The sequence below is a fragment of the Dasypus novemcinctus genome, chromosome 22, assembly GCF_030445035.2.
Source record: "Dasypus novemcinctus isolate mDasNov1 chromosome 22, mDasNov1.1.hap2, whole genome shotgun sequence".
In the NCBI taxonomy this organism is placed as follows: domain Eukaryota; kingdom Metazoa; phylum Chordata; class Mammalia; order Cingulata; family Dasypodidae; genus Dasypus; species Dasypus novemcinctus.
This window is the reverse complement of record NC_080694.1, coordinates 13,937,656-13,956,990: the sequence shown is the minus strand read 5'-3', so window position 1 is coordinate 13,956,990 and position 19,335 is coordinate 13,937,656. Positions and strand designations below refer to the sequence as shown.

Sequence of the window (19,335 nt, the reverse complement as noted above, 5' to 3'; positions counted from 1 at the left end):
GGCCAAAGAACTTAAGTCCTTTGAATGGAAAAGCCATAAATGTTTCCTCCTCCAATATGTAGATGACCTCATCCTTGGAAGTCCCAACTATCAAGACTGTGCTAGCGGAACCCATGCCCTTGTAGAACATCTGCAACCAAAGGGTTATTGGGTGTCTAAAAAGAAAGCCCAAATCTGCCTAGTCAAATATCTAGATTATAAGATAGCACAGGGACTCCATGAATTAGGACCTGAAAGAAAAGTGGCAATCTCTAGCCTCCCTGAAGCCAGCACTCACTGAAAGTTGCAAGAATTCCTTGGAGCAGATGGATTCTGCTGCATTTGTATCCCCAATTTTGTAGTCCTCCCACTCCCTTTGTATGAAGCCACAAAGGGGGGATGGGCCATAAACCCCTGCTCTGGGAAAGCCCACAAAAAATGCTTTCACCACTCTCAAGCAGACTCTAATGGAAGCACCAGACTCAGGCTTCCAGATCTCAGAAAACCATTATACCTCTACATCCATAATTGCCAGTGTCACAGTAGGAATACTCACCCAGTACCTGGGTTCCTGGCAAAGACCTGTAGCCTACCTATTCAAACAACTGGACACTGTAGGCCAAGGATGGCCCTTGTGCCTACAAGCTATAGCTGCTGCAGCACTGCTAACACTAGAGGCCATAAAATTAACTCTCGGGCCACCTATGATTGTTCAGGTTCCACACATAGTAGTCATAATCTCAGAGGCCAAAGGAACACACTGGCTTACTAACACCTACTTGGTTAAATATCAAACCCTATCATGTGAAAATCCATCCACTGGAACTTGTAAAAACTAAATCCTGCTACAATCCTACTTGTCAAGTCAGGGGTTCAAACACATGACTGCCTAGTGGACATTGCAAGAGGTGTATTCCAGCAGGCCAGAGCTCCAAGACCAGCCACTACCAAATCCCAACATGGAGTTCTTCACAGACAGGAGTATCTTCATTCAGGGCCATGACCAGCAAGTGGGGTATGCTGTAGTAACCTCCAAGATCACAGTAGAAGCTGGGCATCCCCCAAATAACACCTCAGCACAAAAAGCCAAACCCATTTCCCTCACCCAAGCCCTACAACTTGTGGCTGGATCTAAAGTTAACATTTACAGACACTCCAAATATGCCTTCCTTACAAGCAAAAATGGCTCATCAATTCAGGAGGCAAGGGCATTAATACAGCACACAGATTCTAGAGCTACTAGACACAGTTTGGGAGTGCACCAAAGTGGTAGTGATACACTGCAAGGGAGACAGGTAGGCCACAGCCCCATCACTCAAGGGAATCAGAGGGCAGATGCTGACATAAAAAGAGCTGCATGGGAGAGATCTCTATCTGTGAACCAGGTCACTTCCCTCATTCCCCAACCTCTTAATTATCAGAAATGCCAGTATATGCAGCCTGCTCTTGTTGCCCAGTCTCTGAATCACTGGAAGATGCATACACTCAAGCTGAGAAATAATGGATACTCCCTGAGAGAGGGACACTAAAAACAGATTGGTGAGGGACATTGCCCAATCATAGAATAGTTCTGCCTCAAATATTAGCTGCAACCATAGTACAGGACTACCACAAAACCTCACACTTAGGAAAAACTCATCTTAAAAAGATATTAGAAAAAATCATCTACATCTCAAATCTGGCCACTCTCACCCATGCTATATGCCAGCAGTGCATGACAAGTACAAAAATATGCCAAGGACCCACAGGAGCCCCAGAAGTTCAGCAAATTGGCAACATGCCTCTCAAAAATCGAGTAGTTGATGTCACCAAAATGCCACAATCCAGATGCTGCAAATACCTCCTAGTCCTCGTTTGCCCCTTTTCTAGCTGGGTAGAAGACATCCCCACTTAAACAGAAAAGGTTGATGAAGTAGCCAAAGTTCTGCTCAGGCAAATCATTGCTCACTATGTCCTACTTCTCAATTGGCTCTGAAAATGGACCCACCTTCATTTCCAAGATCACTCAAAAGATTGCCGAAGCACTGTGCATCCAATGGAAACTGCACACTGCTTACCATACTCAAAGCTCAAGAAAAGTAGAGCAAACCAATCTCACAATACTAATATTGTCAAAATCTGTCAAGAAATTGGACTAACATGGGTGCAAGTACTCCTGAGTGCCTTCTTCCAAGTTCAAGCCAGCCCAGGCTGAAAGCTAAACCTAATTCCTTATGAAATTCTCTTTGGGAGACCCCCCCTTAATCAAAAATGTAGAGGGGGACTTCCAAGAAAGAGGAAACTTATCAATAGTTCAGCAAATGATCAGCTTAGGGAAAACCCTACAAAACCTGCATGACTGGGTCCAAGAAAGAACCCCCATTAGCTTAAGCAGCTTCATACACCCGTACTGACTGGGAGATGCAGTCTGAATCAAATACGGAAATCAGACCCAGTAACCCCTCAATGGTGAGGCCCCAATCTTTCATTTTATCCACCCCCATTGCAGTTAAAGTAGCTGAAATCACCCCAGGTCAAGAAAGCTGCCCCAGAGTCCTGGACCTGTATTCCAGACACCCACAACTCCACCAAACTCATCTTGTGAAAGAACCAAAAGCTGAGCCCTGCTCCAGTCACACCATGGAAGCTGACTGGTCCACACATGGCTGAAGGTTGAGGATTAACACCGAGCTCTGCTCCTATCATGCCACAGAAGCTGATTGGTCTATGCAGAGCTGAAGAGTAAAAATCCAGTTTAATCCCAGTTAAAATGTCTCTTCAGTTATCTTCCATAACTCTAGCCCTGATCCTCCTTTGGTTCCAGGGGAATGCCACAGAGTGTGGGCCGTGTATCCAACAAGTATGAATGGGGGTCCATGTTAATATTATGTTAACATATCATAGCTATTGTACCTGCAAGGACCATGTTTCAGGGAATCTCCTATAGTGTCTGTAACACATCTGACCAAATAACCTGCTTTGACCCCAAGCCCCCAGCAGTCTGCCATTAGTGGGAAATAAGAGCATTTAATCAAGATGGGGAGCTACTTAACTCTACCCCAGGAACTACCCAGAGCCAACGAGTGCCCCTCTTATTTGACACATGTCAGGTCATCCATGATACCACGGAACACCGACTGTGGAGGGTTCAGCTTGGAACAGCAATATACTCATAACAATAAGTATTTGTGTGCTCCAGAAATGAAAATTGCAGCCAAAGGGGGGGGGGGGGTGCTACCTGTGAAAATACCAAGTTGCATATTACTTCCCCTACTGGTCCTGTGTCACCTGGGCCACATAGGACACAAACGCAACTGGACAAACAGTCATCTTCACCAAAGGAACAGCCACAACTAACTGTCCACTCAGTCAATGTAACCCCTTAAACCTCACCATCCTAAAACCTGTATCCTGGCAGACCAGGGAGTCCAAATGGGCCTCTGCATTGAAGGTAAAGGAATAGACCCAGGAGTTTACACAACTCATACCCACTCACAAGTAAAGCCCACTCTGTGTTCCACTCCTTCTATGAAGATATGGAAAAACCCTTTTCCATTCCAAAAGTAGCAAAAAATCTCTTTATAAACCTAGCTGAAGTTGTACGGGCAGTCTTAAATGTCTCCTCATGTTATGTATGTGAAGGTATTAATATGGGAGACCAATGGCCCTGGGAAACTAGAGAATACAATTACAGTCAACCATGTAATGAAATTGGCCTCCTGGTTGTCCCCTGAGATGGTATGTGACCCTTACAAACTTCTGTCATAGGAAAATATTGCACTTCAGGGGTATGCCTAAACTCCCTATATCTGCTGGCAAACTAACATGTATGGGGGGGAAGGCCCTCACACCACAAGTCAGGGATCCAATGTGGGGATTCTGCCAGTTACTGAAGTATGTCTATTCCAATCATGCATTCTGGAACTGGGAAAATAACCACAGAATGGGTCCAGTTACTCCCTGGACCAACTGTGGGATGGACCTGAGCTAAAACTCCATTAATCACCTGAAGTCCATAAGCCCCTACTCTGGTGGACCATAGTGTTGTTTTGGGTCTCCTGGAATTAATGTCACTTCTGAGGCCATATCTAATAAGCCCTGATATATCTGATCATTTCCTTTACCCCAATGCACAGTCACTCTGGTAAAAGGTTGTAGATCTCTTTGGTGAAAGGATGGGATGAAGATTAACAGTATAAATGTTGGGCAGTTAAACAGGATCCTTCCCCAAGGAGACTTGGCCTCCTCCTTATTCAAGGGGCTCTGGGTCTGCAAACTGTCTCAAGTCTGGAAACTGATTAAGGGATTGTGATTCCCTTCATCTTTAATTTGAGTTTTGTTCACTTGACCTAGAACTCTTCTGTTAAAACAGATCCAAAAGAAATTTAATAGACTGCCCTTATATTTCACTTCTAAGTACCCCATGATATATTAGCCAACACTATAACTCTACACAACTCAGACTATTTTGAGTGTTTTTAATCTTACATTGCATTAGCCACGCCCATCTTGACTTTGACAATTAACTACCGACTTTTACCAGACTGCACTTGTTTTATTTGCTAAATTTTTCAAAATTAATGAATTATAACAGTATATTTAATGCCTCCCCAGCAATGATCTTGTAATATTTTTCCTTTAAGTTCTATCTTGAATTACTATATTTAATCTTCTAATTTTAAACAAAATATCTATTCCTGAGACAAATATAACTTGGTCAATTTATCGTATCTCTCATATCACCAATATTTCTGTAGAATTTTGACTTACATGCTAACATACTTGAAATGCTTAATTTATTGAATATATCCTCATCTATTCTACAAAAATCCATTATCTGAAAATTTTTCTGTCAGCGTCCTTTCCTCCTTTGCTAATTTGTAATGTAGATATTATATGACCCACATACCAGTCATTCTAACTCCTCTCTTCAATGTTCTTTTGAAGAGGAACTCTCACAGTCACTTCATTCATGTAGAATCCTAAGAAAATTTAAGTGGGCAATAAAAATTCTAAGAAATACTTGACACTTCTGAGTTTTTGTCATCCTAGCCTCATTCATATTTTCCTGATTAGGATCCTCTCTTTAAGAATATACTTTAGCTCCCCGCCCCTCCAGCAATGCTCAACTCCGGGAACTCCCCGGCTCACCTGTCCGCCATGGCCGACAAGGAAGCAGCCTTTGATGACGCAGTGGAAGAACGTGTAATTAACGAGGAGTACAAAATATGGAAAAAAAACACTCCTTTTCTTTATGATTTGGTGATGACCCATGCTCTGGAGTGGCCCAGCCTCACTGCACAGTGGCTTCCAGATGTAACCAGACCAGAAGGAAAAGATTTCAGCATTCATCGGCTTGTTCTGGGGACACACAACTCGGATGAACAAAACCACCTTGTGATAGCCAGTGTGCAGCTCCCTAATGATGATGCTCAGTTTGATGCATCACACTACGACAGTGAGAAAGGAGAATTTGGAGGTTTTGGCTCGGTTAGTGGAAAAATTGAAATAGAAATCAAGATCAACCATGAAGGAGAAGTAAACAGGGCCCGTTATATGCCTCAGAACCCTTGCATCATTGCCACAAAGACTCCATCCAGTGATGTTCTTGTTTTTGATTACACGAAACACCCTTCTAAACCAGACCCTTCTGGAGAGTGCAACCCAGACTTACGTCTCCGTGGACATCAGAAGGAAGGCTATGGACTTTCTTGGAACCCAAATCTCAGTGGGCACTTACTTAGTGCTTCGGATGACCATACCATCTGCTTATGGGACATCAGTGCTGTTCCAAAGGAAGGAAAAGTGGTGGATGCGAAGACCATCTTTACAGGGCACACAGCCATAGTAGAAGATGTTTCCTGGCATCTACTCCATGAGTCTCTGTTTGGGTCAGTTGCTGATGATCAGAAACTTATGATCTGGGATACTCGTTCAAACAATACTTCCAAACCAAGCCACTCAGTTGATGCTCACACTGCTGAAGTGAACTGCCTCTCTTTCAATCCTTATAGTGAGTTCATTCTTGCCACAGGATCAGCTGACAAGACTGTTGCCTTGTGGGATTTGAGAAATCTGAAACTCAAGTTACATTCCTTTGAATCACATAAGGATGAAATATTCCAGGTTCAGTGGTCACCTCACAATGAAACTATTTTGGCTTCTAGTGGTACTGATCATAGACTGAAATGTCTGGGATTTAAGTAAAATTGGAGAGGAACAATCCCCAGAAGATGCAGAAGATGGGCCACCAGAGTTGTTGTTTATCCATGGTGGTCACACTGCCAAGATATCTGATTTCTCCTGGAATCCCAATGAACCTTGGGTGATTTGTTCTGTATCAGAAGACAATATCATGCAGGTGTGGCAGATGGCAGAGAACATTTATAATGATGAAGACCCTGAAGGAAGTGTGGATCCAGAAGGACAAGGATCTTAGATATGTCTGCACTTGTGATTTTAAACTCCCCTTTTTTCCCTTTCAACCCTGAGATTGATTTAACACTGGTTTTGACACAGACTTTGTTCAGCTATCCCTCTCTAGTAGCTACCATCAAGAATGCTATTTGCCCAGACATTGGGTGTTTTCTAAATATTAACTGGGGGACTTGATTCAGCAAAGCCACAAACTTATATTTAAATTTTCTTCAGGAATTTTCTAGAATCAAACCCAGGTCTGAAGTAGACACAGAAAGGGAAATATGTGTGTGTGGTCATTTTTCTTCTTATGCTATATTCCCAAGTTTTTCAGACTCATTTATAGTTAGAGCGCATAAGGAATAGAGCCAAGTGGGGTAGGCGTCTGATCCATGAAGTATAATACTGCAAGATGTGTTATTCAGGAAGTAAGGGAGAGATTCAAATAATAATATAGGTTCCTACTCTTAAAATCATCATACCTGACTTTACAAGATGCACATTTTCCCATGTAGACCAGTCTCCTCTCAGTTTCTTCAGTTAAGTCAAACTTTATTTTACATGTTCCTCTTTCCTCATATATTTTTGCTCGTTAGTATATTTCTTGAGCTGTTTCATATTATTTCTTTCCTTTCTGTGAAATGGTTGTTTTTTAAACTTGGGACCACCAAGTTGTAAAGATGTATGTTTTTACCTGACAGTTATACCACAGGTAGACTGTCCAGTTAAGTTGGGAAGAGTGAATCAATAGCTATTTGTTTTTAAAATTAAATTAATCCTGGATAAGAGTTTGCTTTATTTTATTTTTTTTTTTTTTAGGAGTTAGTCCTTGACCACTAGTTTGGTACCATCTCCCTTTTGGGTGACCTGTTTCACCAGCAGGCCTGTTATTCTCCATGACTAACTGTGTAAGTGCTTATAATGGAATAAATTGCTTTTCTACGTAAAAAAAAAAAAAAAAGAATATACTTTATTTTTCTGCTTCTAAAGATCATGACTAAGTATGTAAATTTGTTATTCCCCTATATCTCAATTCTAAAGAATGATTCCCATATTCCTTATTAATAGTTATTTTGTAATATTTCCCTCCCATTCACTGTTTCCTTATTGTTACCATATGTTGGTGTTACTATATCAGTCCTCTTTGGCATTTATCTATATTCTTCTCCTTTCTAAATGGTGTTTGTATGTCTTTAGTTTAGGTTTTATATACAATAATTTCCTCCACTCTTTTGGATTTTTTGAACCATAATATATGTAAGAACTAAAGGATTTATTGTTCTCTATTTCTTTTTATTGTACCCTGTTTTCCCATCATATATGTGTATACATATACACAATAAATGCATACATATATGCATGTGCATGATTTTTATATATATATATATAGATATAAATGATCTTCAATTTCCTTCTGAGTATATTGAATTGGGGTATTTTATAATAGTTTCTTAATTTCTATTAAAAAATCCCTTTTCATTATTTCATGAAGTTGTATAAATGCTTTTATTTTGTGTTTGTAGATTTGTAAATCTAATGATTCTAAATATTCTTTTCTTATATAGGAAGGCTAACCTGGGATTATGAGTTTCTTGTGATTTGTGGAATTATGAAACAATTCATGTCTATATATTTAAGACACTTAAGAAAGAGTAGAGACAGGATCTGAAATTCTGGAGTTCTGTAGTCTTAGAGAAAAAAATGGTGCTCACTGGGACATGGAGACTGACATGATTGCCGGCAGAAAGTTTACCGGGAAGCTCTCCCAACAGAGGGAGTTTGAAGAATAGACTTCATCCCCCCACCAGCATTAACAGGTGTCTGAAGAGAGACTCCAGTCTACCTCTGGCAGAGGGGTTCATGAATTTCTGCAGTACATCTATAGGTGGGAATATGCCTAGTTAGTGGGAGGGGATAGGAGCTTGCATAAGACCTGAGGGCCAATAAGGATGGCTAGGGGGTCATGGGCTACTGGTAGTGAATTCTAGGAATGCAGGAAGGGTTTATAGTGTCATGTGGCTTGTCTATTCTTGTGAGGAAATGAGCTGTATCTGAACACATAGGCTCTGGATAGGGGGCTAGTCTCTATGTGGGGATGCAATTCACTGTTACCATTGTAAACCTTGTGATCAGTTAATCATTATAAACCTTGTAAGGAAGAAACCTCTAACATATAGCAGAATAACATAATGGATTTATTTGTAATTTTCCTTAAGAATACAGCAAAATGGATAATACAGAGCCATTAAATAAGACTCCATGAACTGAAAAGGCTTAATTATACAAGGTATTTTCTTTACAAAAAAAATGGATTAAATTAGATATCAACAACAAATAAACTTTTAGAAATAAAACAGCACACCTTCAAACAATCTGCAAGTAAAAAGAAAAGGATAATTTTTAAAAATATTTTCAATTGAATGATAAAGAAAATAGAAAATATAAAAATAGATGGAATACAAATAAGGCAGAGCATACAGAGAAGTTTGAAAATGGTAAGTGATTATAACAGGGAAACAGAAAAGTCTGAAAACAATATTACATTTCCAACTCAAGGAGCCAGGAAGAGAAATGCAAAGTGATCCAAAATTAAGTAGAAGGACGAAAATAATAAAGAAAAGAATTGAAAGCCATAGTATAAAAGTAGTGTAACAGAAGGAAATTGTGACTAAAGCAAAAATGTTTACTTGAAAAGAAAACCAACTTCATATATTCCTACCTAAATTTATCACAAATAAAAGAGAATGAAAACAATTACCAATAAGAAACATAAAATATGGTTTTACTGATGGAGTGAATACTCTCATTAAAATTAATTAAAAATAATTACATATTGAAAGGATAAGTTTTCATATTTGTTGGTAAAAGTGCATTACATAGTACAAGCAATATATAATATTCTGCAAGCAAAATCCAATTCCACCTGTTGCTACACCTCACACACTTTATAAATATTTGTTCTTCACCATGCAGAAAGATTAAATGAATCAAGCATGATATATGCCTATTTAGGCAGCTCACAAGCAGAGGAAAAAGCTTAAAAAGAATATGGTTGGTTTAGGGTAGCTATTTATTGTCTACTTTTGAATGAAGGAAGCTACATTAATGGGAATCTCATGGTTGGATCTATTCTGTGTTCTTAATTCTGCAGTTGAGTGTCAATTTAAATCACTTTATTACTTGGGGCAGCCATTTATAGGAAGGTGAATGCAAAGAGAGCAATTTGAACTGAATTTTCTAATTCAAATAATTAATATTCTTCCAGGGTTGTAGGACCCTGCGCATTGAAGTTCTCTGAAATGTATATGCACCTGTTATCCATGGTCTTCTCCATACACCATGATTCTTTGTTTTTCTGAAAAAAATCATCCAAACAATATCCAAAATAATAAAAATAGAGAAAAAAATTTTCCTGAAAAATGGCATTACACAAATGTATGGATTTAAAAAGTTAAAACACAGACTGTCATTTATGTAAGCCACAAAAGGTTATGCAGATGTTTGAAATACCTGTTGAACATTCTGCATAGAGCAGTTTTAATCTCTCTGTTCCGCAGGCTATAGATGATGGGATTTATGAACGGGGGCACCACTGAATAGAAGACAGCCATTAGAAGATTACTGAGAGATGCTTTATTATCAACAGGGCTAAAGGCAGCAATCAACCCAGATATTAAAAAGAAAATGAGAATAGCCAACTGTGGGGTACAGGTGGAAAGGGCTTTGTTACGGGCTTCCACAGAATGCATCCTAAGCACCATTGAAAATATATCAAAATAGGATTTCACCACAAAAGTAGAACATATGAATAGAATACAAGCACTAAGAGCTATGGCAATAAACTCAGAAAACTGAACATCTGGAGATGAGATCCTCAAAATCTGAGGTACATCACAGAAGTATTGATGGATCACATTGGATTTTGTGAAGGGAAGCCTGAATATAATGCCTGTGTGGACAGCAGAATAGAACAACCCACTTGCCCATGAGCCACCAGATGCCTGTATGCACAGACATGGGGTGATGGTGAGCCCATAGTGCAGAGGGTGGCAAATGGCAACATAGCGATCATAGGACATCACCACAAGGAAAGAAAGCTCTGTCAATATAAGTGAGGTAGACATGAAAATCTGAGCAGCACATGCTGGGAGAGAAATCAGCTTACAGTCTGACAGGGAATTCACAAATATTTTGGGAACAGTAACTGAAATGCAACAAAGGTCTATGAGGGATAGATTGCCTAGAAAGAAGTACATTGGAGAATGCAGATGAGGGTCAGTGACAATGACAGTAACAGTGAGAAGATTCCCAGTCAGGGCTCCCAGATAAATCACTAAGAAAAGCAGACCTTGCAGGACTTGGAGCTCTCTGGAGGTTGAGAGATCCATAAGGTGGAATTCAGTGAAGATAGTTAGATTGTCCATTTTTCTTAATATGCTGCCATTTCCCTGTATTCAAAATATTAAAATGGTAAGAATATATTGAATTCAAATGGAAATAGTCCAAATTACTCACAAAGAATATGCCAAAATCATCAGGATCAATGAGCATTTGCATCTCTTGAGTAATTCAGCTTAGAGGTGATGGAGCTAAGACAGTATTTTAAAATCAGTGAATTCACAGATTTCCCCATACACTTTCTTTCCTAACTCTGCTCTAATATGCTGGTTTCAACATTTATACATTCAGACAATCTAAATACATAAAATTATTTTAAGTGAAATCAAGGCCCATAAACCTTTAAGTTGTGATTCATATTTATAGTATTTTAGTACACTACTTTTTCAAACTCTCACAGAAGACATAATTATTTTCCCATTTTATGCATTAACAAATTTATTTCCAGATACTCTTAGTAAGAAGCCCTCTGATTGGCCCTTTTGTGTGAACAATGAACAAGTACTCTCCTATACAGGTGACTAGAATGATTGTTAGGATCACCATGTCTGCCCACTGAATAACAATTGGTTTCAGTAACACAGTTAAGGAATCCCTCTGAGGCAAGTCTCAAAATGGTTTTAATACAAAGTACAACAGATGGATTATGCCTCATCACTCTTTCTTTCACCCTTTGAGCCTTTATATTCTTTGAACCCTTTCATCCTTTGAGTCCTTTCTGTCATTCTTTGCAGCAATGTAAAAAAAAAAAAAAGTTTCTTTTGAGATTCTACTTGTTTCCTACTTTCTGGTTTCCCAGTTTCTTTTTTGTCTCCTAGTTTATTTTCTCAACCATACACAATGTCTAAGAAATACATCCCACCTAATATTACTTTTTCTCAACCATCTTTCCTTTCATCAGGCATGAATTCTAATGTTTGATGAAAGACTAATTTTCTGTCCAGATATATTGCCTACATGCTCTTCTAGATTTAGAGAAATCTTATTCAAAATAACTATTGAAACTACAATTATTTTGCTTGACCTGAAGCAAACCAAACCCTAAGAAATCCTATTTCAGTTTTAATTATACTTTCAATGATGAATATTAAGTGGAGGCATAATATCTATAAAATGTAAGAAAAATAATTTTTAGTAATATTATTTTTTATGTACCATCTATTTGTAATTTCAAAATAGCATACAATTTGACAAGCTTTTTATGTGGGTAATATTAATGGTGTTGATTTAGTCTCATTGATTATATTCATAAGAATTCATAGATTTTTGTGAAATATTTATGTAAATCTTCTAACTATGATAATCTTTTCCATTATGTATATTTCTTATATCCTCACTTTTATGAGTAAGAGAAAGGCCTTTTGGCAGAAATTTTATTAAACATCAAAAACAATTCTGTGATTAATTTGATGTTATTTACATAAGGATTGATTATTGGACATAACAAAAATTCCATATATTTTAATTTATGTTATCAGACCACACAAGTGTATTCATCCTTAGACGTTTCATTCCTGCCCTCTTTCTCTTCAGAATGCATCTTTCAACTTAGATCATAAATTTCTAAAGCTTTACCATAAATTTCTAAAATATACGGGAAAGCTGAATTTACCATGCATTTTCTACTTCAGAGTGCATAGTGACAGCATTAGGCATAAGAGTGAGAGAGAGTTCATAATATTTCCTTGCTCTTTATTACCTAGGAGTATATAGAAAATATTTACTTCCAATTTTTTAATGTGGAAAAAAATGCAATGGATACTTATTCCTCCTCAATTTTTAAATAAATACAAGAGCATAATAAAAATCTTATTTTTAATATCCTGAAAATAAACTTAAAATGGTCATAGTTAAAATTCACTGAATATCTCTATAAATTCCATTAATACATGAAAGACTATTTTGCTTATAAAGATTGTTTATATGAAGTGCTATGATAACTCATTGTTGGCTCTGAATTTGTTAACTATACTTTACTATCTAGTTCAAATAATATTTAATTTATGGTGGTTTCACTAGTTCACTTTCTTGGTAATTTGAATGATTATATCTCGGTATTGGAATACAGCCTGTAAATTACATACGTATCATCAGGTATCATTAGTAAAGCTAAATAACAATGATAAAACCAGAATCAGAAACTTTTTCAGATTTTCCATGAGTACCAATTTATGATGAGTAAGAAATAATTATGGTAATGATCTTAGAACATATCATAGCTGCATTTTTATTAGCCAGTTTTTAAAAACATATGAATTAAAGTGTACAAATATACCTGAGAAATGAGGAAACATTTTTATCTTCAGTAATATTTCTTTTGCATAGTTGTGGTTACTTTACAAAAGCTGTGATCTTGCTTCATTCTTCCCTTATTAAAATTCAGCTAGTCACTTCAAGAAATTCACACTTACCCACAATCATAGGAACAATTATGCTTCTAGATTCTTTATAAACATGGCTATTATTTTGGATGAACATATATGGGTCATATCACTCAGAAGCCCTAGAGAACTGGTTATTTCCCCCATCTAGAGGAGCCAATTTTCTTTCAACTCCTTATTGATAAGGAGTTTTTTGCTATACTCTTGTGATTAAACTTATAATAGTGCTTATTACCAATAAAATTAGCAAAGTTTTTTTGGTTTTTGGTAAACAAACAAAAGTATTATAAAATATTTAATAGTCACTTGTAATTAGGTACATTTTCAATTTTATATCAGGTCATAAATATAATTTATCAATAAAACAATATACCCATAAAATCAGCAAACCTCAATAAAATTATATTTTAAGGGTTTAGAAACATTATTACATGAAGGAAAGTTGTTTACTATTATGCATGTCTGTTTTGTAAGTTCACAACTTTTACTATATATCTATTGTTTATGCATGTTCATGTATGCATGCTATAGTTCAATAAAATTTTAAAAATTTAAAAGTATGAAGAAAAACAAATAAATTTGGTCAGTAACTACTAAGTTTTTAAAAACTGAGATTCATTTTAGAATGAATTACCAGAAAAAATCAAGTAAAGGAATTTGTGACATATAAGTAAGACTTTTACCAAAAGTGCCTTCTTGTAATCAGAAGAGTTCAAGGAATATGGTGAATGAAAATAATGTTAGGAAAAACTAACACAAGCAGGTTACAAAAAAGTAGCCCATTTGCCATCTTTCTAAAAAATGCTTATTAATCACTTCCCATCAGGACAGTATCAGAACATGGGAAAGGTTAGAAGCTCTAGAGAAAGTCTTGGAAATGAAGACTCACAAATAAAAGTTTCCAAATACCCTTACAGGTTCTCAATACAGTTATGATAGTTGGTAGATAGTGTGTGGTGAGTGAGAAAGGAAGTCGAATCTTTGTAAACAGAAATGTTTCTTAACTTAGTCTAGGGCATTTTTGGCTTAACCACAGCCAGGTAACCTCACAAAACCCAAGAAAATCTTTGCCAATTTTCATAATGACTCCATCTTCTTAGTCTTTATATTTCTATTCAAGGAAAAATAAGCAAATATATGAAGGATTGCTCAGCTTCTTAAAGGTGGAAAAATTCCGATATGGCAAGGATATTCAGAGAGAAGCAAAATACAATGAAGAATTGGAAAGATTTGGCATCTGAAAATGACTATGAGTGAAAATGGTGGGCAGACAACTAATAATGCCATACTAATATTTTCATGAAATTTAGCACTGGGAAGAGGGTAAGGGTAGAAAATACATGCAAAAATACATTACCTGAGGTACCTGGAAATATGGCCGAACATGATTTAATATAATTTACATAAATCATCAGTTCTCATGTTTTTTTTTCAGGGGTTCTGCACTCCAGAAATGTTTGAAAATCTTAAATAACTTATATTTCTGTTGCTAATATCTAGGGAAATTACCATATTAGAAATTAAAACATGTATATCATATTTAAATTATTTGAAATAATAATCATTAAATAATAATGCAAAAATGTATTTCAAAAAATGTTATTTTCCAAAACCAAAATACATTCTGAGGAAATAGAAAAGGTTTTTTCCTTTTGAAATTCTATATATTTAGGGATTACTGGGAAATAGCTGAATTATCATATTTGATTCTTCATTTTTTGCATTATATTGGTTTGGCTGAAGTCTGAGGAAAGATTGTGTTACATAGATACACGGTTAGAAAAGGTAAGAAATATTTGTTTAGAGCTTTAAGATGATTGTTTTTTAAGACTGACTTTATTTCTCCTTTCCGCCCCGGCCCCATTGTCTGTTCTCTGTGTCCATTTATTGCATGTTCTTCTTTTTGTCCGCTTCTGTTGGTGTCAGCAGCATGGGAATCTGTTTCTTTTTGTTGCGTCATCTTGTTGTGTCAGGTCTCCATGTGTGCGGCGCCATTTCTGGGCAGGCTGCACCTTCTTTTGTGCTAGGTGGCTCTCCTTAAGGGGCGCACTCATTGTGCGTGGGGCTCCCCTATGCGGGGGACACCCCTGCGTGGCATGGCACTCCCTGTGTGCATCAGCACCGCATGTGGGCCAGCTCCACATGGGTCAAGGAGGCCAGGGGTTTGAACCATGGACCTCTGATGTGGTAGACGGATGCCCTATCCACTGGGCCAAGTCCGCTTCCCAAGATGATTTTTAATATTACTCTGTAATAATAATAATATTCTAAATCAAAATCCAACAAGTGACAATTTCTTAAAGAATAGTTCCAATTTGGAATAAATTTTTATTTTATTAGATTTGTAAGATCAAGTAGTGTTCATCTGGAAAATATCTGGTCCCAGAATGATTTACAATTCTAAAATAAACCACATTTACTAATATGACCAATCCTCTTAGACATATCTAAGTTTTAGGAAGTTCTCCAGTTCCTATATGGGAGACAATTTTTCTAATATTTATTTTTCTCTTGAGACAAATTTCACCATGATTGTATTAGTTGTTTTCATTATATTCATGTTATTATTAGTGCAGTTGGTTTACCCAAAAATTCATGTAGAAAATAGAGAATTTCCATATACTCCCCACTTGTATTTATCATTAAAATTTTATATTACTCTATTTCCTTATTGATTTTCTGTCTAGATGGCTGATCCATTATTGAATATAGTGTATTGAATTCTCCCATTAGTAATATACAACTATTTCTCCCTTTAAATTTGTCAATATTTGCTTCATATATTTTGTAGCTTTGCCAAATATATATATAATTGTTTATGTATACATATATTTAGGTGTTGACTGTCTTTAATTGAGCCCTTTATCATTAAATATTATTTTCCTTTGTATAAGGCAGCAGTTTTATTTTTAATTATAGCCGTTATTGTTTATAGAAAAGTCATGCAGAAAGAACAGAGTTCCCATATAAGCCCCCCTGACATACACTTTTCCTTATCATTAATATTTTACTTTATCATGGTACCTTTGTTACAATTTATAAATCAATATTATCATTATAGGTTAACTATAGTCTAAATGCATTTATAGTATTCCTATTCCTTCTGTCACCCCTCTTTTTGTTGTATTTGTTACATATTATATCTTCTTATACTGTATATCCCAAGCCATAGATTACCTTTAACTTTTATGCACTTGAATTTTAGAACTTGTAAAATGTGGAGTTACATACCAAAAACCAATACATTATTACTGGTTTTTATAATTACAAAAAAGCTTACCATTATCAGAAATCTTAAATTTTTATGTAATTCTACCCATTGTTGAGTGACCTTTCATTTCTGTCTGAAGAACTTTCTTAACATTGTAGGGCAGCACAAGTGGTGACAAACTCCCTCAGGATATTTTGTTTGTTTTAATATGGGGATGCCACATTAATATTCCCCTCACTTTTGAAAGTCTGTCTCACCAGAGGTAATATTATTAGAAGTGAATCATTTTCTGTCAGCACTTTACAGATTTCATCACAATTTGCCTTTTTGTCTTCTTTGTTTTTATCTTAATGATTTCTGTTGAGAAATCGTTCCTTAATCTTATTGGGACTCACTTGAACAAAGCACATTGCTTTACTCCAGCAGCTTTCAGAACTCTCTCCTTGTCCTTGGCATCTGACTATGTGATCACACTGTATCTGGGCATGGCTTTCCATGATTTTATCCTGTAGGAGGTTCTTTGGGTTCCTTGATTGTGCATATACATGTCTTTCATTACATCTGCAATGCTTCCTGCCATTATATCTTTGAATATTCCTTCTGCCATTTTCTCTTTATTTTCTTTCTGTGTCTCCCACAAACCACGTACTGCTATTCTTGATCTTAAATCTTGTCCATTCCATCAGGTATAGAAGGGGCATTCAGATTCCTGTAAACAGGGAAATTCATAAGGCTATTAGCATACGCCACAGACAAGACAGAGAGGAATGCATGTTTTTGTCTAAAGATTATTTTCTTTGTAGGAGGGCTCTACTTGATAAGTGAAGTATCAAGATAAAATACAAAAATATATAGTATAGAGCAATAGAATACAAGACAGTAATATGAAATGCTGTACCATCTGAAGGAAAAGCATAAAACATTAGAAACAATTTAGAATTTAGAGAAGACATAACAAATAAAGAAGTAAAATTGGTTTTCAAAATGCTCGGAAGCATGCAGAAAGAACTACAGGATATCAAGGAGCCATGAATTAATATAAGGAAAAGGAACCAAACAGAAACACTGGAATTCAAAAACACAATAGAAGGGGGGGAAAAAAAAACAATCAGATGGTTTCAAAAGCAGATTAGAACTGACAGAAGAAAAAGTAAGTAAGCTGGAATATAAGACAATTGACATGATTCAGGCTGTGAGGATTTTGCTCAACCTAAACTCTCATGAATTTTGTTGGTAATGTGAGACATTTTAAACATTTTGCAAATGGTAAGTATTTTCTTATAAAACTGATTATCATCTAGCCTATGAATCACCCATTTCAGTCTCCATTATTTACCCAGTAGAAGTGAAAATTATTTCCAAAGGAAGTTGCACAAAAGTGCCTATAGCAGATTTATCTTAACTAAAGCATGGATATGGCACAGGACTCCATCAAAGAAAAAGTGGTAAGCAAACTGTGAAATGCCTATAAAATATAATATTACTCATAATTTAAAATGAAGAAATAACACCCAACAATATGTCTCAAAAACAGCTCCAGTTTGGGGAAAAAAAAGACTCTTACACAAAAATTTACCATTGCATGATATAATGTATATAAAGGTTTAAAACAGGAACATTTAATCCATGGTAAAATAAATGAATAAATTAATAGAATAGTAGTTGTTTATACAATGAATTACTGCCATAAATTCAATAGACTGTAAAAAAATTATCTGAAGCCCCAAAGTGTTAGTAAGGATTTGGAGTGAGCAAAGTCCTTATATATCACTGGTATGTGTGTACAAGTTGGTCATTTGCTATTGTATCAGTCAACTAAGAACAAGCTATGTTGCAATAACCAATAAAACGTAAGTGTTGGTGATAAAAGCAGCAAAGATTATTTTCGAGTTGTGAAAATGGCTTTGTTACATAGCATCCGCATACTATGCCCAGGCTATAGAGCAGCCACAATATGGGAAGATAAAGTTCCTGTGGAGAAAGAAGTGATATTTAAATATATCAATATGCTGGGGTTTATATACACATTCCTAATTTGTTCAAATTTATTTGCTAAAGAAGTGAAGTGGCCAAGTCCACCTTTCATGAATTGGAATATTATACTCCTCTCTTAAAAGGGTCACCACAGAGAGAGCCATCTCAGAGAGTGCACCTTTTGAATACTGGTCTAACTAGGCTTTATTCAATTAGAACAAATGCTATGACCCTGCACTTCCAGTTAGGAGAGTGCTTACTTGATAGGTGGGAAAAAAATCATGAAAAATGAGGAAAAGCATAGGAAAATTCTATGATTCTGAGGAGTTTACATTAAGAATTTTTTATTATTATGGTTTTATAAAACATGATCTTATGCTCATCTGCATTTCTAGCCCAGTTAATCCTTCAGGAGACTTCCCTATCAGGGGCCCAGAAATGACATTACCAAATGTACCTGTGCTGAAACTCCTGATAAAGGGAGGAAGGGGAGAACTTGAAGATGATTTCTCCACCATGACTCAGTTCTCAGTATTTTTTCATTCCTATACACAGGGACCATAAAACTGGAGGAGCCTTTTGTTCAAAGCTCCCTCGACAATGAGATGATCCCCTGTCTGTGCTGACCCATCTGAATCTCCCTCTCTGGCACTGCTCCATTGGGAAATGGAACAGGGAAACGCAGCAGCTCTACTCAGTTCATACACTTGCATACACTTTATTTGTAAGTGATAAATAGTGACTTTCTCATTCCATTTTGTCTTTAACATTTTAATTGACTACAATTGACCCCCAGAAGCTCAACTCATACATGAGTAAATTAGCACCCAGAGCAGGGTAGCCAATTAAGCACAGTAATATCCTGGGAATGCAGAATGTTTAGAGATCCCATGGGACATTCTTAGGAGATGCTATCAGTACTGTGAGGTGCTTCATTTCATAAAGGGGATGACAGCAGAATCCATGGAATCTTCTTGAGGGGTATTAGATGGAATA

General features: G+C 36.5%; 1 pseudogene; it reads left to right on the top strand.

The window, feature by feature from the left end:
- The first annotated feature begins 5,087 nt into the window (after window positions 1-5,087).
- On the top strand, window positions 5,088-6,478 carry LOC101412155 (histone-binding protein RBBP4 pseudogene; annotated as a pseudogene).
- The last annotated feature ends 12,857 nt before the right edge of the window (window positions 6,479-19,335 follow it).